We start from the raw sequence: 8,639 nt of genomic DNA, 5'->3' as shown, positions 1-8,639 counted from the left end.
ATACGTTTTTTTATTTCCTGGCTGGTGGTGCCAAGAGTGTTGACCGTGGAGCCGAGCAAACTGAAGCTGTGAACACTCTCAATCTCTTCGCCATCCATCCTGATGCTACCTATTGGTCCAGGTTTGTTTTGTTTTTTTTTGGGGGGGGGAGTTGAAAAAAAAAAAGAACAAACAAATCTGTCTTGGAAGAAGTGCAGCCAGGGTGCTCCTTAGAGGCCTTTGCTTTGAGCGTGTTCTCAGGAGAGGCCAGTCCTTGGATAAGGAAATCACACTTGAAAATAGAGGATCAGTGAAGGAGAGGAAGACCTTCAAGGAGATGCATTGATGCTTTGACTGCAACAATGGCTTTAAGCACAGTGGAAATTGTGAGGATAGCATAGGATCCATCAAGCAGAGTTTAGTTCATTTGGTCAGAACTGGATGACATCAAATATCAATGGATTATCAATTCAATAGCAATGAATTTTTTTTTCTCGGTTGCCCCGGCCTCTGGGTAGCACAAATTTTTAAGTGCTCACTGGTTAAAGAACCAACCCACCCAAGATACTTCAGAAGAAAGGCCTTGGAAGTGGGTACATGAGATCACGTTGAATTGAAATCTACTCCAAGGCAGCTGATTTTTTTATGTATGTATGCATTTATTATTATTCTTTTTTTACTTGTTGTGGGCTGTCAAATTGAATAATCTGATGGCACAGGAGAGTGCCCCTCCTTCTCCAGCGGAGCATCTGGTGGCTTCTAACCGCATACCTTCAGGATTGCAGCATAGCTTCTTGCCACTAGGCCACCAGAGCTCTTGGCATCTGATTTTTGGTTGTTACCAAAACTCTTAGTTACCAGGACTCGTTGACTTGACTTACTGCTCCACCTTCAAAATCATCTCTCTGGTGTTCTTGACATCTATTTCTCAGACCCTTCTGCCTCCAGTGGGTCTGCTGGTGGATTCCAACAGCCTTTGTGCTTTAGGCTAGTAGCGTAACACCCTCCGGACCAGGCCATCAGAGCTGGTTCCTAAGCTTAGACTAGTAAAACAGTAGAGATGACGGTTATTTTTAGGTGCCATCGAGTCAGCTATTATTCGTGATGACCCTATGAATGACAGATGAGAACCCTGCCCTGTTTGGTGCCACCCTCACCATCTCTGCCACACTCAAGCGCACTGTTGCAGTCGTTGTGTGGAGTTTCCCCTCCTTTATTCTTTTTTGTGTGTGTACCGTCAAATTGGATCTGATTGATACGAGATTGCCCCTCCTTCACCAGAAGAGCATCTGGTGGATTAAAAAAGATTTTGTTGGTTTTGATTTTTTTTTTTACATTAAGCTATTCTAAATCTTTAATCAAATTCCATCATTGGCCATTATTACATGACAAAATTAGCTTTCTAGAAATGATTTTGCTTTTTGTGTACAAATCATCGTAATTGGAGTAATAGTAATAAAAAGCACATACTAGGCAAAGACCTTTATTAACCTTTGTTTCAAATTTTATTCCCAGGCTTCTTCAGCTTATTTAGCTGCAAAGAATGAATTATATTTAAGCAGAAACTGAAAAGAGCTGCAATGTCCAAAAGGCTTGTTGGGCTTAAAAATATGAGAGATCTAGATTTTATCAGATCCATAAACAAAACAATTTAAAAAAAGCAGTCATAATATAAAATAGCAGCTCAAAGTAACTTCGTCATGTTTTATCTTCTTCAAAAGTTGACTCAAATCAGTTGGCCTCATTCTTTGAAGCCTCATCAAAATTCTCCACAAGATCTGGAACTTCATCATCATCATCTTCTCCAGTAGCAAGTGGTGCTTTTCCATCCACAGTTTGGGCAGGGCTTCAGCCAGTCTTCTTAAACTACTCAGGCTATCTGTGCCAAGCTGATTTAAGATGCTGGGTAACATTTCTGTCAACTGCTTTGTCTCATCATGGCCGGTAATGGTGAAAGTGTTTGCTGCCAGAGATACCTGAACTTTAGGATTATTAAAGTGGATCACCGTTCCTTGATTTGTAAACATATTCACCTCTTCAATACCAGAGATATTGTTTACCCCTAATTTCTTTAAGAAGAACTGAAGGTTTTTGTCATCTGCTGTAGCTGTTCTGTGAACCACCTTCTTTCTGCGTGCAGTTCCTTTTCCACCAATGCGCACTTGTGCCTGCAGTTTGGCAAGTTTCTCCTGATTCATGATCGTTTCTTTCATCTTGTCAGAGAGGAAATGGGGCCGCGCGGGGGAATAGGGCTGGCACTCAGGGGGTCTTTTGGCAGACCAGCTGAGATAGGCTGCACATGAGGGGATGCAAAATGGCAGCTCAATTTTGTTTTCTTAATGTTGAGATGTAATCAATAAAGATGAATTCTTATTGCTAGGTGCTATCAAATGTAGTCTGACTCAAGGACTCTATCAATAGAGCTGAATCCTGTCCTATCCTGTGTCCTCCGTATCACCTGTTCCATCCTTATAATTTATCATGCTGACTGTTGTGTTGGGACTATTGAATTGAGATTGACTCATATCTGATCCTCCAGCAGGTTTTCAGAGGCAGTAAGTCTCATGGTAGTTGATTGACTTTCTTTGATGAAGCAGCTAGCAGACTGGAATGGCATGACTTGACAGTTCAATTCTTTTCCGCTAAACCACCTGAGATTTGAGGTTAAGGTGCGCCGGATGCACCTTTCGGTCACTTGCTGTGAATCTGAGAGCTGGACAGTATATAAGGATGACAGAAAAATTGATGCTTTTGGACTGGTGTTGGAGAAGAGTGCTGAATATCCCATGGACTGCCAAAAGAACAAACAGGGCTTGGAGAAGCTACAGCTAGAGTACTCTGTCACTGGAGGTAAAATGATGAAGCTTTGTGTCTTGTATATTGGGCATGTTGAGAGGTATATCATGCTTGAAAAAGTGGAGGAACAGCAAAGGAGAAGCCTATGAAGCCTAATTTGCATGAGACTCCAAAGGAGATAAGAGTTTTCAGTCTCTGGTTGAGTTTTCTCAGTCTCTGGTTGAGAATAGTGATTGTAACAATGGTTTCACATGTGTCAGAGATTGAGGATAGCACAGGCTAGGACAGGGTTCAGATCTATTGCTCCTAGGTTGCTATGAGTTTATACCCAACTTGAAGACACCTAACAAGGTAAGATTCTCCCCAGACGACTAGGAAGGGAGAAAGGAAGGAAAAAGATGACGTCATGGGAGCAGAAGGTGTTGATATGTAAATAAGGACGCAGTGCATGCTCAGAATTGTCAAGGGCATCTGCATTCTGGATATTTAGGGGTAAATTTAAAGTAAAAATGTGTTTTACTTTGTTAGTCGAACTAGTAATGGTAAAATAACACCTATTAAGTACTGGTATCTTTAATCGTCATGTGTGTAAAGTGTGGCTCTCGAAAGATTATGGAAGCTGGTGAAGTTTCAATTCATACTTACCTGGCAGGGGAGATACCATGATCATGAAGGTGGTTTTCCCAGGGTGAGGCTTATCCATTGCACTCCGGATGTGCTGACCCCTGCGATTTCCCCAAATGTGGGAAACTCGACTGCATAATTTGTGGTAGTGGGGGACTGCGTTCGCGCTATCCCCTGTAATGAGTTGTTGAAAAGCAGGTTTTTGTTACTACTTGTATTCTGTAGTATGCGGATTATCTGTTTTTTTAGTCTAGTTATGTTCATAATGTTCTTCTACAGTGCTGGCCTTTTTTTACCAACTTATTCAGTGTATGTTGACTAGCTAGAGTTTCTTAACTCTTTATTCTAATGAGCAAACTGCTGTCATCTCCAAGGATAGAATACTTGTTCTTTTGACAGATATAATCCTTTCAGGTGTATCTGTTATGATTGCTCTGGAAATATCCTTGATAGCATATTTTCAAACTCTTCTCTCCTTTGGTGTCTCATATAAATTAAGCTTAATGTTTCTGTTTTATCTTGAGGAAGAGATGTCTTGTCATGGACATACCGTCTTGGGGAAGGTGCTGTCAGAATGTCCCCTGCAGAAGATGATATAATGCTTGTCTCACATACTTTAGACATGTTGCTAGGAGAGTAGGAGGAAGACTTGGTGCATTTACTGCAAAAGACCGAAGACTACATACAGCCTTCAATATAGATTACATCCCAACATTAAGATACAAAATCCTGTGATCAAAAACCAGTGGTAACAAAGAAGAAATCCAACCTTCACTGAAGGCATTGGCAAAAAATAAGGGCCCACAAATTGATGGAGTACCAGATGAAGGATGGATCTTGGCTAAAAGAAGAGAAATACCAGAAAGAAGTATAAGTGTGTTTTATTGGCTGTGCAAAGGCATTTGACTGTGTGGAGCATAACAAATTATGAGTAACACTGAGAAGAGTGGGAATCCCAGAACATTTAATTGTGCTGATGTGAAATCTATACATAGTCCAAGAAGCAGTTGTCTAAGCAAAACAGGGGAACATTCTAAGGTTTAAATTCAGAAAAGGTCTGTGTCAGGATTCTATCCTTTCTCTATACCTATTCACTCTGTTGAGCAAATAATTTAAGAAGGTAGACTATATGAAGAAAATGCCATCAGGATCAGAGGAAGACTCATCAACATTTTGTAGATGACACATTTCTTGCAGAAACAGAAAATGACTTGAAATATATTTACTGAAGAAGATAAAAGACTACATCCTTTCACATGAATTACATCCCCAAATCAAGAAAACAAAAATCCTTCCACTGGACCAAGGGGCAACAATCATAATAGATGACAAAAAATTTAAGTTGTAAACAATTTTATTTGGATCCACATTCAGCACTAATGATAGCAGCCATCAAGAAATGGGAAAAGAGAAAAAACAGTAACAACCAACCAACCCATGTTGGATTGGGGAAATCTGCTAGCAAGGAACTCCTTAAAGTGCTAAAGATCAATGATAACAATTTAAAAACTAACCTGATATTAACCATGGTCTTCTCAATTATTTGCTATACATATGAAAATTGGATAATGAAGAATAATAATAGTAGCAGAGTTGAAGCCTTTGAATTGTGTTGGACAAGAGTGTTGAATATACTTTGGACTGCCAAAATAACAAACAAATCTGAGGAAGTACACCAGAATACTTCTTAGAGAAAAAAGATGGTGAGACTTGTGTCATATACTTTGGACATGTCAGGAGGAATATTTGGAAAAATATTAAATGTTCAGAAAGGGAGAGAATTCAGCAAAAGAGAAGTGGCAAATGCCTACCTACTTAGTGACCTACCATATCCTACAGATGTCGCTCTTGTCTCTGTGTCTGAAAAGGAGGGGAAGTGCTCTCTGGGGCTCAAGATTATAATTTGTGATCGCAGTTTGAGCAGCTCTCTGGGGTGGAAACTTTGAGGCAAGTGGATGTCATTTGTCCCCAGTGTAGAGGGTAGGAATAAAGATTTGAGAACTTCTGCTTTAGCAAAACATGAAAAATAGAACTTGACAATTACCAATACTGTAATAATAGAGGATTATGGATGTATTTGTATTAGAGAGAAAGAGAGATGTTTGTCACATTTACTGTAAAGCTTGAAACCAATGTTTTGGCTATTGTGTTGGTTCATCTCAGAGTTTTCCTTGGTTTACTACATTCTATATTATCAAATATGGAGAAGCTATAGATATTAGTTGTTTGCTTCAGGAACTTTTTTTTAAATGAATTGCCTAATTCACCTCCAGCAGTCAGAAGATCAGGAGCTGGATTATATTACACTGAGAAAGTCTGGACCTCTTCACATTTTTGAGGAACAGTAATGTCAGTTCAGTCACTTGCTATGATTCTGACAGCTGGACAATGAATAAGGATGACAAGAATTGAGGAGTGCTGAATATCCTATGTTGCTGTCGCTGGCGTTGTTGTTGAGTACCGTCGAGTTGGAACCGACCCATAGCTGACTCTCCAGCAAGTTTTCAGGAGCAGTTAATAGGAGGAGATTGCCCATCCTCCCACGGAGTGGCTGGTGGCCTTGAACTGAGTTCTTTAGGCACAGCTTCTTGCCACTAGGCCACCAGAGCTCCCTGAATATCCCATAGTCTGCAGAAAGAACAAACAAGTATTTCTTGGAGAAGGTGCAGCAAGTGTTCTTGGAGGCAGAGATGACAAAGCTTTGTCTCACATACATTAGGCATGTTGCTAGAAGTTATTCCTTTGGGAGGGACATCATGTGTGGGAAGGTAGAGGGATATAGCGAAGGAGAGGAAGACCACCCTCAACCAGTGGATTGACAGTGACAGTAGACATGGGCTTGAGTTTGTCAGAGATTGGGAGGATGGCACAAGATAGGGCAGGGTTCAGACCTATTGTTCATAGTAGGGTTGGTACTCGAGGGCACCTCACAACAGCAATTCACATGGGAATTCTGGTGGCCTAGTGGGAAGAAGTTGTACTGCCTATCCAGACGCAAGTAGTTTGAATACACCAGCTGCTCTGTGAGAGAAAGATGGACAGTCTCCTCCTAGGAGATTTACAGCCTTTGAAAACTGACTGAGTCCTCACTTCACTCATAGCCGAGACATAACTACTCACGTGTATGCTTTACAGTTTGCACTGATGGAAATAAAGTGCCCTTTGGCTTTATATTGTGTTTGGTTTGACCTTCCTAAGAATTCCAAGGTCAGTTATTATGTGTACAAAACTGAGGCTGGGAGCTTATTAACCAAGTGCAGTAAAAATACTAGGTTGCTGTCCAGACCTTGGATTCCAAAAGCCCTACTTTCTCCTGTGCACCCCACCATCTCCAGTTATTGCATTCCTTGATGTGAGCCTACCTGCAGGCTTTGAATGGTTCATTGACTGGGGGAAAGTAGCAAAGCTAATGGTGGAGGGAAAACACGACTGAAAAACTTTCGCGTCCGTTGCGCGTTTCGCTACAGTTTGTGGAAGACCCGAAGAGGAGTGGATTTTTGTCACGAAAATAACCTGTTCTGCGTCGTTTACGGCCGCAGGACCCGGAGTCTGCCGTTGCGTCGCGGTCAACCAACCAGCGCGACGGCGCGGGGGCGGTTCTCTGGTGACGTGGGCAGGGAGGTGGGCTATGTAGATCACACCGTGCGGAGCGCGGGGCGGGGCGCTGGTGACGTAGGCGAGGAGGTGGGGTATGTAGATCACACTGTGTGGCTCGGAACCACCTTCATCGTGTGGCTTCGCCGTGGACCACTCATGGTACCAGTGCCAACACAGGAGTGCGACAGTCTGTTTTGTTTTGTTGTGAAATAGAAAGAATGCTTTATTACTATTGTTGGAAGTCACCCGAACCAAACAGTAAAATGAGCGGTAGTGGGTAGCAACTAAGGGAGTTGCAACTTATACTTACCTGGCAGGGGAGATACCATGACCAAGTAGGTGGTTTTTCCAGGGTGAGGCCCACCCATTGTCCTCCGGGTGTGCTGACCTCTGCGATTTCCCCAATTGTGGGAAGCTGCATAATTTGTGATAGTGGGGAACTGCGTACGCGCTATCCCCTGATAAGCTTAGTGTTCAATATTAGATGCTGCTTTTGTGTTTTGTATCAAGCTTACATGTAGAGTATGTCATTGTTAAGGGATTCTGACAACATAGTGGCAATTAATTATGCTGCAATCTAGAAGCCCAACGAATCATTCTTATTAATTAGGTTTTCTGCTGTCATGAATTAATCCATTTCATCAAGGACTTCTCTCTTCTGTACTGTTTCTCCAGCCTTTTAAGTATGACGTTCCTCTTCAAGGAGTGGTACCTCATTGCAACATGTCCAAAGTATGTCAGAGGGAGTTTCAGAATCCTTTTCTCTAAGGAGCAACCTGGCTTCACACTTTGCAGAACAAATCTGTTGTTCTATTGGCAGTCCGTTCAGTACTCTTGAACACCACAGCTCAACGGACGGCATCGATTCTCCTTATAGCATCCATAGTCTGACATCGTTGCTCTTCAGTACTTTAGAGAGGTCTCGAACCACAGACTTTACCATCGCAATACATCTTTTAATTTTTTTGGCTGCTGGTGCCAAGAGTGTTGATTGTGGAGCCAAGCAAACTAAAATGGAACAATCTGAATCTCTTCACCGTCCATCATGATGCTGCCAATCGGCCCAGTGGAGAAAATCTGTTTTGATATTGAGCTCAATATCAGTCCATACTGAAGACTGCAGTCCTTGACCTTCCACAGCAAGCGCTTCAGGTCCTCCTTAGTTTGAGCAAGCAGGATTGTGTCATCTGCATAGCAAAGATGCCACATTTCTCCTCATAGAGCCCAGCCTCCAGATAATCGGTTCTGCATATATATTTATGTTGAAAAGGTATGGTGTACACCCTTACCAATTTTGAACCATGCAGTGTTTCCTTATTCTGCTCTGATGACTGCATCCTGAAATTAATTTTTAAAAATTATAAAATAGCATGTGAAGCTAAATGGTAATATTATATATGTTGTTGTTATGTGCAGTCGAGTCGCTTGCGACTCATAGCGACCCTATGTACAACAGCTCTAAACTCTGCTCTGTCCTTTGCCAATCTCATTGTCTCCGACACACTCATCCCGATTGCCCCAGTCACCAAATCAGTCCATCTCCCAGAGAGCCTTCCCCTCCTGCGCCTGCCTTCCACCCTCCCAAGCATGATGTCCCTCTCCAAAGACTGGTCCCTCCTTATAACATGACCAAAGTATGTCAG

General features: G+C 42.0%; 1 pseudogene; it reads right to left on the bottom strand.

The window, feature by feature from the left end:
• Window positions 1-1,710: 1,710 nt before the first annotated feature.
• LOC102850677 lies at window positions 1,711-2,192 on the bottom strand (annotated as a pseudogene).
• Between the last annotated feature and the right edge of the window lie 6,447 nt (window positions 2,193-8,639).

This window comes from Elephantulus edwardii, unplaced genomic scaffold (genome assembly GCF_000299155.1).
Source record: "Elephantulus edwardii isolate Elephantulus edwardi_28Jun2011 unplaced genomic scaffold, EleEdw1.0 scaffold00257, whole genome shotgun sequence".
Taxonomy (NCBI): domain Eukaryota; kingdom Metazoa; phylum Chordata; class Mammalia; order Macroscelidea; family Macroscelididae; genus Elephantulus; species Elephantulus edwardii.
This window is presented reverse-complemented; position numbering and strand designations above follow the sequence as displayed.